We start from the raw sequence: 17,500 nt of genomic DNA, 5'->3' as shown, positions 1-17,500 counted from the left end.
CTCAAAAAAAAAAAAAAAAGAAAAAAAAAAGGAGAGAGAGTTATAACTTTAAAGGCAACCTACTTCCGTGAAGTATTTCTATCTTGGTGTTTCAATAGGGCAAAAAATTTGCATTTACGCTTTGGTAAAATGACTCTACATCACTGTAAACTATAGTGAGTATTATGTACGTGATGATTTTATTGCTGACGAAAGTGTCACTTGAACAGAGCATCTTTAATAGCGTTTGCTAAGGATTGCATTAGTTTATATTTTGTACGGCGTATTTAAGTTTATGCGCAGATTAACAGAAATCTTACGTTACTCAAATCAAATTACTCCAGTTTTTCGACTAATTACCAAAAGCCGTCATTTGTAGCAAATTCTAACCATACATTCGTAAACAATTCTAATAAAAGTTTTTGCACTTACTACGATCATTGTACCAAGAACTAGTATTCCTGTTCACGCCAAATTAGCGATGCGCAGAAGCTAATTCAATGAACCTTATAAAACCAGTTCTTTGATCAAGTGGAATAGTCTTCAAGGTGGCATTCTACTGGCGAGTATATCATAACCTTTGCAATTGAAGTTGCAGTCGATGTAATCCATTACATCAAAGGGTCTTTTCAATTACAAAGAGTAACGCCAAGAACTCGGAAAATATTTGTAAGTCTGACTTCTCTTTCTTATCTGGTTGACTGCCAAGCAGATGAGACTATCAATCTTTTATTAATCGATTTCCTCCCTCATAAAGACCGATACTTATATATTTATAGCACTCTTATCGTATGATCATCTATATTTTTTCATGGTAATATTCACGGGAATTTCTTCGCAGCAGATCGAGTCTCTGACGCGTAAGATGATATGCCAACCGTCACAGGCGTCAAAATGATTTTCTTAACACTAAGTTGCGTAGAAAGCATTTATTTCGACACAAATGAAGTGACAGAAACTATATCAAAGAACCAGTCGGTTTTCCGTTGACCATTCACAAAATATATTTCTTTACCATTTGTAAGGTATTTGTCATTTCATATGGCAATTATTTCTCAATGGAAAAATCTTAAATATGCTGGCAGTGAATATGAACACACTCCATAAGTGGTAGGTCCGAAGTTTTTATTTCTTTATTATTTAGAAATAACTCAAATCCATCATTTCAAGTTTGTTACCGATTCCCAAAACCAGAGGATAAAACAAATTAGGAGACTCTACAAAACGGCTAGAAAATGATTAGAATATAACTATAAAACACTCGTATCTAAAACTGTTCAAAAGATGTGTTCCAACATTTCTCTTTCTTTTCCTCTCTTTCGCCTGAATGATCTCCAACTGAAATCTGTCGCCATTCAGTAGTTTATCGTATATAAAAGAAAATCCTATTAGTGTTATTAGAAGGTTAGGAAAGGAATTAGCTAAACTGTTATCTTACTGTTAATTTAGCTGATTATTTTGAATATCTGACTATAGGTTCGTATTGTCTGAAGGACTTTCTATTTATGAAGAATTAATACCCTAAGAAAGAGAAAAAATAAACTATTAAAATAAAAGCATAAAAAACACACACACACAAATGAATATCCTAAAAAATTAAAAATAAATAAGAAAATACAAAAAACGACAGTAAAAAAATCATCAAAATGAAAGTTGCAAACAAAAGACACAATGAATTTAATACATAGAATAAAAATGAATAAGAAAATATTTATAATAACAGTAAAACTGTCAGACAACGAGTATCAAGGTCACATGTTTCAAATCCCGAGTCGGACAAATATCAAGATATTTTTCTCCGTTCGCATATGAAATGTCTCCCGGAACTCAAGTCTTTTATGCAAAATTGCTCAGACTGGTGGTTCAAATGTTCCAAACAACTACCAAGATTATTCATATCTTCAGAAAATGTCCGAAAACTCGATTTCCCTAAGGACTGCCTGACATTGCATTTATTGCCTCCGTCTCAGGAAGTGTCTACAAGCTCTAGACCTTGATAGCACACTGCTGACAGTGATTTTGTAGGTACAACACACACATTTGTGTGTATGTATGCATGCAAGTACACACCACGCACACACATATATATATATATATATATATAATATATATATATATATATATATATATATATACACCACACACACACACACACACACACACACACATATATGTATATATATATATATATATATATATATATATATATAATATATATATATATATACACACACACACACACACACACACATATATATATATATATATATATATATATATATATATATATATATATATATATATATATATATACTATATATATGTTATGAGCCCGGCCTCGAGAGAGGCTCGATACGTAAACAGAAATAATTGAGGGAGAACAAGGTGAAATTACTTGAACTTACCGTAAAACTGATTTATAGTGAATATTTACTCTGGAGGAACAGGTCGCCAGAAACTCAGCTAAATACTTTACAGCTATTTATTTACAAAAGGCTCGCACTGGCCTGGAGAAAAGTAAATGCTATTGGTCCCCACATGGACCCATATAATCTCTCACAAATGGATAATAGCTGGCTCAAAATGGAAATTGGAAAAGCTGGTTTCATAATCTTGCGGGAATGCAACACTTTTGCGGGCAGACAGACTTCACACATGACTCAGGGAATCTGGAAAAGGATCCCAGATTAGACAAGATAAAAGAAAAAGGATTTCTTGCCCCAAATTATCATTGTTTTATTCTCTAACACTGGGGAAAAGGAACTTTAATGTTTCACTGAGGCATGCAATGACTTCATTTGTCTGGGACGATCACACAAGGGAAACATGCGGCCATGAGGCAGTGAGAGGGAACAAAGGGATGAGTTCTTTTTGCTTTTGAAATTGAATTGGGAAAATGGGGATCAAATAGATAATAGGATGTAAGGGACTGGCAATATGCTGTTTCACAAGATGTACCTGGATGTCGTGTTCAGTGGATCTTTGTAGAAAAATGTGGCGCCCGGCTTCGTCTTAGGTCTGGGGCTCGGCGTACCACTAACGCCATGGATAGGCCTAAATGGAAGGCAGGTGGTTGGACGTCCGTCCGAGGTCAACGTCTGGAGACGACTGGGGCAGATCGCAGGTGTTTGCCTGGGTGTTGGGAGTCAGCTTAACCCCCCACAAGCAGGGCAAATCCTGGAAACAAGAACATACCAGCCAGCATAGGGTTCACAGGAAAAAAGAGCTTAAGATATAGGTCTAAGAAGTACCAGTCTGCCTACATCCTTCCCTTTTAGATACGTCCCTAAAATCTGACAAGAGTCTATTTTCCCCAACTTAGACCCCCCTTTCTCTGGCTGGCGGGTTTTGGTTTCCCGCGTTTACTAAAAATCAGCTGATATTTGGAGGAAATGGCTGCCGTTTTCCAAATCAAACTAATTAATTAATTACTGGGTAGATGAAGAGATCTATAAACGTCATAGCTCCCCCTGTTAAGAAGGCATTCACTCCCTTTCGGGCGTGAAGGTCTTGGCTTAAATAAGTTGATCGTCTCGACTACCCAGTTCTCCTACTCTAACTTGAAGTTTTTAGAGCAGCGATACAGCTAACTTCAGTGGCCTACCTAACTTATAGGTGGAGATGCTAAGTGTACTAACTTAATGGAGTAATGTAGTCTAACCTAAGTAATAACTACGGGTTGTATGTGACGACAGTCTACTCTACCCCTAGATAAGGTTACTTGAAAATTCTACTTGCTACTACCCTAGTGCCCTAGTACTAAATCATTAGCCTAACCTACTCATTACAGTTAATTCGAGACGCAATAATTCCAGAGTGTTGTACGCACAGCTGTAATGTGTCGCCGGAATTGTTAAAATACATGAGGTGAGGTAATGATGCATGAGGATGATGAATGGTTAGTGGAGTGCCAGGATGGAAATGCAATGAGGTAATTATGACATTTACATGAGTGTTAGTATCACAATTTAGGGGTAGAGGGTTAGTTTACCTTGCAGAGATCAGGCTGGCTACCTTCTCTGGGTAAGTGCCAGGATCACTCTGCAATTGAATGCGACACTGTACCTCGGGCACAGGTGTCAAGGAGAGCATGTGGCTCTTTGGTTAGTGTGTTAATGATTTGTTACGTCCCTTCTTCTTCTTCTTATTCCTCCAGGACCTGGCTATACCAGTCCCAGGAGTAGACGGAGGCACCGACTCTGGGGTAAGGCCAGAAACGCCGTCAGGAGCAGCGGCAGTGGTAGCCTGAGGGATTCACAGGAGAACACCCTACTTCGGTATCTGCAGCAACCGTCGTAGAGGTGGAACCTACTGCAGGGGAGGCCCTCACTTCAGCTGCTGCGACAGCCGCCGTAAGGGGAAAACTCCAGGCTGACTCCGTGTCGGGCAGTTCCTGGTTTTCCAGAGGAGGTATGAAGGTATGAAGGTAAGGTCTGCCGGAGGTTCATCCTCGGGCGACAGAGGTGAGGCTGAAGAAGAATTATGGGCTGGAGATTGGCCATGGGCTGCGGTAAGCTCCATGCCTGTTGGAGGATCTCCTGTAGGAGGATCCCTGATTAGGTTAGGCGGCAGCGCTAGCTCAGGGCCAGGCACAGAGGTCAAGTTCTGTGGTGGCTCTACGTCCAGGCTGGACGGAGCTTGGCACTGCTCAGTGCTGCCAAGTGACACTGGCAGAGTGTTGAGGTCGACTGGACCTGTGATGGGTACCGGAGGTGCAATACCTCTCAGCGTGCCCTTGGAAATGGGAGACAGAGGCTCCTGTCTCTTTTGGAAGGCTAAGCCTTGTGGAAAATGGACAGTGTCCACTGCTGGGAGTCGGCTAGGGCATCTAGGCCAATTTGTGGAGTGCCCTAATACGTTGCAGGTTTTGCAACGGAACTGTGCATGATCAATCTCCCTCCTTGGTAACGGGGGAGACTGTTGGTGGACGTACTTCCTGGAGGAAGTAGAATTTCGATGACTCCTTGCTTTGGAGTGATTTGACGTGGGGTTAGGACCCCTAGGCTTTTTGGAATGCGAGGGAGACTTCATGTCTTGCCCTAGGAGGAGGTCGTAACCTCCTGGGATGTAGCTTGCAACTGCAAGAGTACATACTTTGGAGAAATTAGGTCTGGTGCTCCTCAATTGTTATGGTCGGCGAAGGATCAACTTTGATATGGTTGATACCTTCAATGGTGATCAAGTGACGTCTATCGACATTAGCCCCTCGAGGGATTCGATCTTCCCGTATCAGGGAGATTTGAGCGCCAGAGTTGTCGTAGGCTCTGACGTGGCTTGGCGGATAATGGCTTTGGAGGGGTGCAACGGTTATAGGGCCCTTAGCCGGGGGTCCTAGTGAGGAAGAATTGGTGATGGCCATTGCGATGGCAGGAATATTAAAATTTGCGCACCCTCCATAGTTGGCATACATGTGACCCTTGCGGCCACAGTCTCGGCAGAACTTGTTCCAAGAACCCTCTTCCCGTGGCACTGGACGGTATGGCCGAGATGGACCCCACAGGTTGCGAATCTGTGGAGTCCACCAAGGCTGGCATGTGCTCTGGCACAGGTGAAGAGTCCTCTGGCTTGTAGTGATTTGAGGTAGGTGGGAGGTCAAGGAAACCTCCGTTGAATCACCCTCGGAAGCAAGTCCAGGGGTTAACTGGTGGTCTTTAGCCTCTTCCCAAAGGGAGGAGGTAGGCGGTAAAATGGTAAAAGGCTGGCAGGATGCGGCAGGAATTTCTATCTCGGGCACTGGATCAGGACCAGGCTCACAAATAGAAAAGATGTCAGGCTGACCAGAGACGGCGGGACTAAGAGAGACAGTGGGTGCAGGGCTGGAAGCTGGCAGAGTGGCTGGAGCTAAGATACTCTCCTTACGGGCCTTCTGCCGCTTGATTTCGAGTTCCTTGAGAGCTAGCTCATGCTTTCTCTCTTCTTTACATGTCTTCCTTTCTGCTTCTCTGGCTTTTCTCTTGTTTTCTCTTTCTTCCCTTTCTTGTAGGCGTGCGGCATCCTGCTGCGCCTTCATCCACTGGTCAAGTGCTGGTCCAGTGTAACCGGCCTCCTTGCCCAGAGTTATGAGGATTTGGAGCTTCTCTAGCTCTATGGCAAAGAAGTCATGGGAAGCAGGGGAAGACATTTCCCTTAGGCTGCAGTAGAGGCTCTGATAAAGTTGAAAATAATGGCCAGGAAGGGTAATGGATGGAGTGGGAGTGCCTACTGGGTAATGTGGCACTCACTTGGATATGTGTTCTGCGACGTGGTAAAAAAAAAGTCTGAAAAGACTGGGTGCTCTGTGGCACTTGGGAAGTGTCCCGTAAGTTGGTGGCACTTCTGGAATGGCACCTTCTGATGAGGCGGAAAATCAATGGAGTGTGCGGCGTACGTCACACTTAAGGGCGTTCCCAACTTGGGAGACGCTGGAATGGGCTACCTGTAGGTCCAATACAGGTGCAAGGCACTTATGGAGGCGTTCCTTGGAGCACTGGTATCGTGCTGGTGTGTCCCGGACACTACATGCAGTATACTTAAATATACTGAAGTGAAATGGTACTCTGTTCGGGGCAGAGTGTAATGGTGGAGGAGAGAAGTAAAGGTGGAGTACTTCAGCAGCCAGTCGATGGACAGTGTCAAGAATTAGTGGCACTGTAAAATGGTAAGACCTGAAGTGCACTGGTGGTGGCCAGTCCTAGACTGGGAGCGACTTCCTTGATGGAAGTAATGAAGGTTGCGGTGGCACACTGTGCGGTTTGTGCTTGCGGTATACGCAAGTCTTTTGTGATAAGAGAAAATGAAAAGACCACTCGGGCAACGACAGGTAGTGGTAATTTTAGAAATGCTCAGTCCCTCGCTGAAGTACTCGATAAATGAAATAAATACTTGCAAACTGCAATGGACACAGGCGCGTACGTATCACGCTCAGTGTAAATAAAGACACAAGAGACTAAAATAATGTTAGTTCTGCATGCTATAAGTAATGAACGTAGTAATCTTGGCTTCGTGAATAATGGGTTCTCTCTCTCTCTCTCTCTCTCTCTCTCTCTCTCTCTCTCTCTCTCTCTCTCTCTCGGAGAGGGTGAAAATTATATAGGAATGAACTCCCTTGTATTTATTTGAACTACTAGTATTGTTAGTTAATACAACACAATTTGCGTTAAACGATTTTTACTTACGTTAACGTGTAATGAAGAATTATTTTGAATAAGGTTTATGAAAACGATAACGCACTAGCGATGAACGATTTTTCGTTACAGGTAGCGGCTTGCGATTATGAAATGATTTGCGTTTAAATATGAAATTCACAAAGACGCGTTTTACGTTAACAATTCTTGTGAATTACTCTACTTTTAAGATTTACGTTAACTTTACGTAATGATACTAGGTTCTTGGGACAAGTGAAACGACGGTAAGGATTTTAAGCTGAAATGTAGGCAAACATTTGTAAATGGAAAAGGTTACGTTTAGTACGAAAGGAAATGAAACTTTCGCTCAGCGAGCGAGTGAACGATGCTAGGTGAAACGTGTGAGCGGGTTGGGTAGCGCGGGCTAGCAGAGTGGGTGCAGCGATGGCGAATCAGCTGATTCCCTGTAAACGCGAAGGCGAATTACACACATGAAATTCAAATTTCTTATTCAAGGCGAATTACGTTAATTTCTCTGGCAGAACGATAGATACTAGTACCGAGATTAATATTATTTACGTTAAACTTTCAAGACTTACGCTACTTTGCTTAAATCGTTGAGATAATGCTTAAAGGGATAAAACATGGCTGCCGCTTTGTGAGAACCAAAAGTTGGCTGGGAGAGCGCCTGCGCGAAGCTTACTTGGGAGAGCGTGTACGCTCAGCTTAATTAAGCTGAGAGCTAAGCGGTTACCAACACTTGGAATGAAACCTACGTTAAAATGAATTCCCTAACATATCACAGACAAAAGAATTGTACACTTCTTTTGCCGTAACTATTAGTAAAACACTCCTAACTAGCTAGGCTTTCTACACAACAATAAACCCTGGCAAAGCACTTCCTAGTTTGATCTGGTACTTTCTGGCATCTTTCTAATACACGTGCTCTGTCTCGTCAGGCGAGAACAATGCGATTTACAAAATAACAGAATTCGCTCGGCGCTCTGGCCGTTACAATATAATAATATTTCTCACTTAACACTTATTTAAAACACTTCGTAATAAAAATACTTAAACGTACCTAAGCTAACCATTGGATTATAAAATAATTCCATATTAAAGAAAAGGTATAACCTTACCGTGAGCCAGTGTGTGTCTTTCCCTGCAAGTGTGCTTTGTTTTTTTCGCTTTGAAAAACATTTACATTCATTTTACAAGGGATAACGCGATTTACAAGCTTTTTTAAAGCAAGCCCTGATTCGATGTTGGCAAGCAGTCATCATTTTTACTCGATTTACAAGCCAGTATCCTGGCAAGGTCGCCAATTTTACATATGAGCCCGGCCTTGAGAGAGGCTCGATACGTAAACAGAAATAATTGAGGGAGAACAAGGCGAAATTACTTGAACTTACCGTATAACTGATTTATAGTGAATATTTACTCTAGAGGAACAGGTCGCCAGAAACTCAGCTAAATACTTTACAGCTATTTATTTACAAAAGGCTTGTACTGACCTGGAGAAAAGTAAATGCTATTGGTCCCCACGTGGACCCATATAATCTCTCACAAATGGATAATAGCTGGCTCAAAATGGAAATTGGAAAAGTGTTGGAAAAGGGTTTCATAATCTTGCGGGAATGCAACACTTGCGGGCAGACAGACTTCACACATGACTCAGGGAATCTGGAAAAGGATCCCAGATTAGACAAGATAAAAGAAAAAGGATTTCTTGCCCCAAATTATCATTGTTTTATTCTCTAACACTGGGGAAAAGGAACTTTAATGTTTCACTGAGGTATGCAATGACTTCATTTGTCTGGGACGATCACACAAGGGAAACATGCGGCCATGAGGCAGTGAGAGGGAACAAAGGGATGAGTTCTTTTTGCTTTTGAAATTGAATTGGGAAAATGGGGATCAAACAGATAATAGGATGTAAGGGACTGGCAATATGCTGTTTCACAAGACGTACCTGGATGTCGTGTTCAGTGGATCTTTGTTATAAAAATGTGGCGGCCCGGCTTCGAGTTTCGTTTAGGTCGTGGGGGCTCGGATGCCACCACTAACGCCATGGATAGGCCTAAATGGAAGGCAGGTGGTCGGACGTCTGTCCGAGGTCAACGTCTGGAGACGACTGGGGCAGATCGCAGGTGTTTTGCCTGGGTGTTGGGAGTCAGCTTAACCCCCCACGAGCAGGGCAAATCCTGGAAACAGAACATACAGCCAGCAGAGGGTTCACAGGAAAAAAGAGCTTAAGATATAGGTCTAAGAAGTACCAGTCTGCCTACATCCTTCCCTTTTAGATACGTCCCTAAAGCTGACAAGAGTCTATTTTCCCCCAATCCCCAAATATTAGACCCCCTATCTCTGGCTGGTGGGTTTTGGTTTTCCTGCGTTTACTAAAAATCAGCTGATATTTGGAGGAAATGGCTGCCATTTTCCAAATCAAACTAATTAATTAATTACTGGGAAGAAGAAGAGATCTATAAACGTCACAATATATATATCGCAGAGCGGTCAACGGATTAATATATTCTACTTAGGCCAGACCAGTAAAGAATGAATTACCAGGTAAACCAAAAGAAATATTCAGTAAGAACAGGTCAGACTAATAGTGCTCTATTTTTGCATCCAAGTGAAAAGTCCCACAGAATAAATTGGACGCAATGCAAAGTAATATTACAAAGTAATGAAGCTATTTAACTATTTCCAGGAATCTGTTATGATTCAGTTGACCTGGGAGAATAATCTTAAGTTAAGCCCTGGATTATTTTCTTATGACGCTGTAATAAAACAGATGCTCCAGAAGGATTTGAAGGATAGAATAAAGAGGATTACCCACAGGTAAATTTCGATGTTAATCTGTTGTCCGTTTTGTGATCTCCCTCCAAACCTTTTTGTATGCCCTCAACATTTATACCCACCATATATTAACTCTCTTGTTTTTGTAATAAGACGGAAGTACTTAGCATCTCATCGTATCATTTTTTCTTTCTTGGCTGTAATTTTGTCTATACACACAGCACACAAACACACACACACACACACATATATATATATATATATATATATATATATATATATATATATATATATATATATATATATATATAAATAATAACGAGATGACTATTATTTCGTTATTCTAAATGGTAGCGACAGGCCAAGAGCGGCAGGCAACCAGTATTGGTAAAACATTTTCTCTCTCTCTCTCCTGATACCCAACAGTCTCTTCCCCTCCCCCCCCCCCCTCTCTCTCTCTCTCTCTCTCTCTCTCTCTCTCCTCTCTCTCGACTGGCAACAATTCTCTCTCTTGATATACCTCCCCTACATTATCTAGGTCATCAAATCAGAGTCGGAACTTACAAAATTATGCATTTATTTAAAAGCAAAGTATTAACTGAATAACTCAGATTCTTAACAGAATGACTAATTGGAATGTTAACTCAAAGCCCAAATAACTCAGATAACCCTCGGCAATCTAACAGTCTACACAGTAATTAGTCAACACCATTTCTCCAATGAATAATCACACTCTTCTCCAGAAAATAGTTCCCCTCCTCCAGATCGATTCCCCCTCATTATAGAATCACCTGTTAGGAGACAGGAGAACACTCTGATAAGCCCGAGAACATAATCAAAAGATCACATAAACAGGTTATCTCTGAAATAAATATTCAAATATAATCCAGCCACACTTTGGCAAAAACAAATATATTACACTCACCCGTGTCAGCCAGTACGCACTGTCACTGAACACAAATACTGTTCGCAGAGGCCATCCTGGCCTTGCCTTCTTTCTGCAAATAGTCTCGCCTTCATGGATAACAATGACTTTCATTATGTCGGGGGGGGGGGGGGGGGGGGGGGTGGGGGGGGGGGGGGGGGGGGTAGGCTTGGGAGGCTCGCACACATACGTAAGAACATTGTTCACGACGTTCAAACTCCATGCCCCAGGTAACTGCTAGAAACCAATTTCAAAGTCACCTCTGCATAGCTCTCATGGCGACAGGACGAAGGCACTGATTTGCTAAACCAGCAGACTTGATCATACCACCTCGAAGAAAGCTGTGAAAGCATTCATAAGCTGTCGCTCGGACCACTCTGTATCTAAGGAAGTTAAATTGCTGATTCTCTACATTCTAAGAAACGTCATAGCACATCACATTATATTATTCAAAATATCTCATAGCAAATCCCCCTCTTCTATGTTACAGATATATGTGTGTGTGTATGTGTATGTGTGTGTGTTTGCGCTGTGTGTATAGACACACACACACACACACACATATATATATATATATATATATATATATATATATATATTAATATATGTGTGTGTGTGTGTGTGTGTGTGTGTGTGTGTGTGTGTGTGCGTGTGTGTGAGTGAGTGTATATATAGACATATATATAGTATAACTGAATCACGAAAGTTAGGAACGTGATAAATCCATAAAATAAAGATAAATGCCACAAAGGAAAAATAAACGAAGGAGTCTGCAAGATCTTTCGGCTTTAAAAGCCCTTACTGAGGCAGATACTGACAAAAATACGAGAAAAAGACAATACAAGAAGGTTCGTATAACTGACAGATAGGGATTATAAAGGGATTAGTACCTAGAATCCGACACACCTGGAAGATAAGAAACCTTCCCAAACAAGCATAAACAATGGGTGCAATTAAAGGTTTAAGACAATCATCTCAGATACAATCTCAAGACAATTAAAGGATTATAGGTGACAGCTATTCGGAACTTGGTAAACAAAACCATATTCACAAAACATGACAGACATACATTACAACAAAATTTTTAATAACTCTAAGGCAACTGATTTTTATTTAAGTCAGTTATTATATCTTGAGGTCATTCTTGTAAACATGTTACAGATACAAGGGTCTAAATGAAAAAGGCACGACTAACATTGAAATTACAATGAAAAGTAAGTTGTATTAAAGCAGATTCTAAAAGATTTCGTGATAAGACATCTCTTGACCATGCAATTACTGAACTATCAATCCAATTAATTCGGTGGTTGTTTTCACTTAAATGAATAAATAATGCATTAGATTTTTGCCGGATTCTAGGTACTAACCCCTTTATAATACCCTATCTGTCAGTTATACGAACCTTCTTGTATTGTATTTTTCAGTTATACATAATGAGGGCCACGTTTACTTTCGCTATCCTGTTTCCTCTTTTGAGATGTGTTTGTCACTACCTTCTCCAAGTCTCTTGTGGCTGCACATTCAACCAGAATTCGTCTTAAGTTCCTGAAGAATGCCTTTCTGAACAAGTGCTCCCTAAATCCTTGCTGCCACGCCGTCTAAGAAGATATGACAATCACCCATTCAATGAATTTAGTGCCATGATGTTGAAACAGCACATAGCAGCCGCCAAGCAAGAAGAGAAAGAAAAATTCAAGGAACTGGAAAGAACAAGGATCTCTTTCAATCATTCCATCCCGGCTGATTGGAAGGACTCGCTGCGACGGGAAATTTACGAAAACTACGTAGGACTACAGATGCCCTGAAAAGGGGAAACTCGACAGAAAACTAAAAAATCTTATTGATAGCAGTGATTGGACTAATTGTGCACGTCAAGATTGTGTTGTTAACTTATCTAGTAAACAATAAGTGAAAATGTTGTGAGTGCCCTTGGATATGGTTTATCTTTCTTTGCAACAAGTAGACCTTCTGCTTTAATGATTGGGTCATCCCTAAGTAAATTTGAAAAATATTGTGATCTTCCTCAAATCATGTTGACATGATAAAGGTATTGTTTACGGAGCTGCCAATGTTAAGCATGAAAGTAACTTCCCTGCTCGCTATAAGAAAAGTTTGACCGATCTTAAAAAGGACAATACTATCCACATTACAAAAGCTGATAAGTCAAATAGTATAGTAATTTTAGATAAAGCTGACTACATATCACGTATGCAAGCCCTACTGGATGATGATGTGACTTATAAAAAACTAACAAAAAATCCTCTTGATCAAGTCATAAAAAACTTCAATAGCATAGTGAAAAGTATCCTTAAAGATAAAACAGAACTATTAGGCAAATTGTCAGTCAAATCTCCTTCGCTACCTTACCTATATGGATTAGTCAAAACGCACAAAGAAAATAACCCTATGCGGCCTATTATCAGTACTGTTGGTTCAATTTCATATAAACTCTCGAAATATATCACTAAGATCTTGTCCCCGTTACTTGGAACCATCTCCGATTCTCATATATATAATTCTCTAGATTTAGTTGATAAATTAAACAAAATTGCTCTTTGCCCTACTGATAGATTCGTTAGTTTTGACGTATGTTCTCTTTTTACTAAAGTCCCTATAGACTCTATTTTAAGAATATCTTAGTAATGAACTAACTCAGCATGAATTACCTCCACCTATAAGGTCACATTATTTCACTCACGAGTTTGTGCATTTGTGATTGTAAGTTTATATTCAATGGTGAATTTTATCAACAAATTTTTGGCATGGCAATGGGAAATCCTTTATCACCATTGCTCTCAAACCTGTATATGGAATTCTTTGAAAAACGCTACTTACCTAATATCATTCATATTCCTGTAAAGTGGTATCGTTACGTTGATGATTGTTTAGCTGTTCTTCCTGTCGGTATTGATGTAAATGATGTTTACTCTCTAAATTAAATAACCAGGTACCATCGATTAAGTTTACTCTAGAATTAGAAAAAAGACAATTGCCTCCCTTTCTTAGACGTTTTGATACATAGAGAACCATTTCAATGTAAATTCAGTATTTATAGGAAACCGACTAACAACTTAACTTATGTTCATTTCTTCTCAGGCCACCATCTTAATATAAAAATATCAATTTTTTCCTCTATGTTTTTATGAGCGTTGCGAATTGTCAGTCCCACAATATTTGGATCAAGAAATTGAATACATAAGAAAAATAGGGAAAGATTTATGCTATCCTTCACATATATTAGAACATTTGTTATAATAAAGCCCACAAAAAGTTTTATACTGTAAATAACACACAGAAAGAAAATTCTAAGAACATTCTCAGTTTGCCTTATTTTAACGGATTTGAAACCATTAAACCATTGTTTACAAGCTTTTAATGTCAACCTTGTTTTTTTCCTATAATAACACACTAAAAAGAATGTTAATAAAATTGAATTGTCCCAGAGAAAGCAACAACATAATCTATAAAATTCCATGTATGGATTGTCCCTCATTCTATCTCAGACAGTCCAGCAAAGGCTTAGAAGTAAGGCTAAGCCAGCATAAATACTCTGTAAAAACTGGCAAAATCTAATGCATTATTTATACATTTAAGTGAAAAACAACCACCGAATTAATTTGGATTGATAGTTCAGTAATTGCATGGTCAAGAGATGTCTTATCACGAAATCTTTTAGAATCTGCTTTAATACAACTTACTTTTCATTGTAATTTCAATGTTAGTCGTGGCCTTTTTTCATTTAGACCCTTGTATCTGTAACATGTTTAAGAATGACCTCAAAGATATAATTACTGACTTAAATAAAAATCAGTCACCTATAATCCTTTAATTGTCTTAAGATTGTATCTGAGATGATTGTCTTAAACCTTTAATTGCACCCATTGTTTATGCTTGTTTGGGAAGGTTTCTTATCTTCCAGGTGTGTCGGATTCTAGGTACTAATCCCTTTATAATCCCTATCTGTCAGTTATACGAACCTTCTTGTATTGTCTTTTCTCGTATTTTTGTCAGTATCTGCTCAGTAAAGGGCTTTTAAAGCCGAAAGATCTTGCAGACTCCTTCGTTTATTTTTATTTTTCCTTCGTGGCATTTATCTTTATACATATATATATATATATATATATATATATATATATATATATGTGTGTGTGTGTGTGTGTGTGTGTGTGTGTGTGTGGAAACCCACTAACCTTTCCCAAAAATAAATACAGTCCCCTTCTGACCCGCCCAGTGACTTTCAGTACCCATGAAGGATTAATGGATCAATAATGTCATCATGCATTCGAACCTTTGCTTCCTTTATCAATGCACTTCTGTAAAAAAATCATTGAAGAAATTATCGTTGTCTGCCTGCTTCAATTAATTTCAACCTACCTATTTTCCCACCATGCCACCATACAACACATTAATGATATTAATTTTTCTATTTCTTTTCTTCCATTGGGTTTCGCAAACGTTAATTTTCAAGCTCTCCTATTACAGGTATATACTTTAAAATTCTTTACTAAAATAAAAAGTGTATGCATATTCTTCTCACTATCACCAACTAACACTGTATCATCAGCAAACATCGGCCATTAAAGATCTATTTTCTTACCAACAACGTCTCTGGTTCCTACCCCAACTTGGATCATTACGTCATCACAATTTTGAAGAGTCAAGGAGGTCTAACCTTCCACTCTCTGTGCTCACTCATTCACCAATCCAGCGGCTCGGACATCATTAAAACTTTTATAATTAATCTAAGTCATTTAAACTTTAACTCTTTAACTACTCTAAACATTACCCCTACCCTACGTAGACATCTCTCAGCACCATCGTGAACCTCCGCTATGCTCATAATTATAACATGAGGTTTTTCCTTTTATTCTTAAAGCTGTTAAACAAATAGTTGCCTTATCAGTACTACCATTTTATCCAGGTATATTTAATAACATTTTACCCCTTGTAAGCTATGCAGTGCCTTTAATATTTCCGTGGATGGGGTATTGACAGAGATGAAAGAGTGGACACGAAAACAACGCTTAAAAGATTATGCGATAAGGAAGGATGCAGCGTTTGGAATATGCCGCAGCTGATATCATTTCATGATACTAAATTTGCTGATGATGAAGACTGCAACTACAATCTCTGAGAAAATACTGTTGAAGTATTCCTAAGAGGCAAAAAAAAGAAAAAAAATGGAAGCGAGAACAATATAAAGAAAATGCTATTAAGGACTGTGAAGGAATGGGTGTGTTTTTAATATGTGCCTTTGAGGAAATAAATACAATAATTGGTAGCAGGACTAGAGCAAAAGGTAAGATGCTGAATAAGTGAAGAAAGAAAGAAAAGGAAAGGCAGCAGAATCGATGCGACAAGTGTCTGAAATACATCAGGGAATGAACGACCCTCCAAGTAGAAATGGAGTGTGGTCATTGAAGATCAATGTGAGGGCATAAGAAACAATGTCAAAAATAACAAGGGTTTTACAGGGCGAGGGAGACCTAGACACGAAATGGGGGTAAATAGGAGGTGAGCACAGGTAAAAAGATGGATCAGACAGCGTGGGTATGTATGGTTTTGGTTCATGGTTGCTGAAGTGTGGGTATACCATACAAATTTTGGTAGGTAGACGCAGTCACGGTGAGAAAAGGTTGCCACAGAAGATGCTCTTGAAGGACTTGACTTAGAATCAAGATATCCCAAGAGTTCATCTAAGAGAGGTGTTGCAAAGTGTGTGTGTGTGTGAGAGAGAGAGAGAGAGAGAGAGAGAGAGAGAGAGAGAGAGAGAGAGGAGAGAGGGAGGGATGAGAGGGCTGCCAACAAGTTGCAAGAGATCCATTTCATAAAGATAAACACTGTGGACAACAGTGATTTTCCCGTTAACCTTTGGAGCCGCCCACCCATATTGGGGGAAATGGAATCAATAGTCAAAAACAAATATTTGCAATTGATAAGTAATGGTTTTTTTCATGAAGATTATTATTACGTGTTATATCTCTTTCAGAAGTTAATATCTTACCTTAGTGTCGACGTTTTCTAACTTATTTTAGTCTTCAAATTCTCAACGTGTCAGTGATACCTGGAAAGTTCCAAACTTTGCAGAAAAACCAGGTTAAGCCCATAAGAAGTTCGATAGCCTAAACGCTAGATCGCACACGGAGACGTCGGCTGTCTGAGTTCGTAAAGTATTAAAGGGAATTTCCTGTCCCGGAGATTAAAACTGACCTTGTACCGTTCACACCAAAAGATGGAAGGCGGAAAAAAATCCAAAATAGTGTCAATGATACAGTTAGTGGTGGATCTCTATCAATCGCCGTATGCTTATTATTTATTTCATCAGTCAATATCCTACCATCCTCCATTATTCTAAGAGTCACCTTTGCCAGTTTTGCTTACATATAAGCGAACAGTTATTTAATCTTTAATAATATACTTTGATAATCCTTGTAGATACCCCTCTATTTTCTGATCATTATTGGTCTTCACATCTACAAATGAAGCTTTTACAGACAATCTCAAGTTCTGTACACATGCACAAGTACACACACACACATATACATCATATACATACATACATATATATATATATATATATTATATATATATATATATTATATATTTATAATATATATATATAGAGAGAGAGAGAGAGAGAGAGAGAGAGAGAGAGAGAGAGAGAGAGAGAGATACACCCTCCTTTTCCTTT

Source organism: Macrobrachium nipponense, chromosome 5, assembly GCF_015104395.2.
Source record: "Macrobrachium nipponense isolate FS-2020 chromosome 5, ASM1510439v2, whole genome shotgun sequence".
Taxonomy (NCBI): domain Eukaryota; kingdom Metazoa; phylum Arthropoda; class Malacostraca; order Decapoda; family Palaemonidae; genus Macrobrachium; species Macrobrachium nipponense.
The sequence above is the reverse complement of the archived record's forward strand: the minus strand, read 5'-3'. Positions refer to the sequence as shown.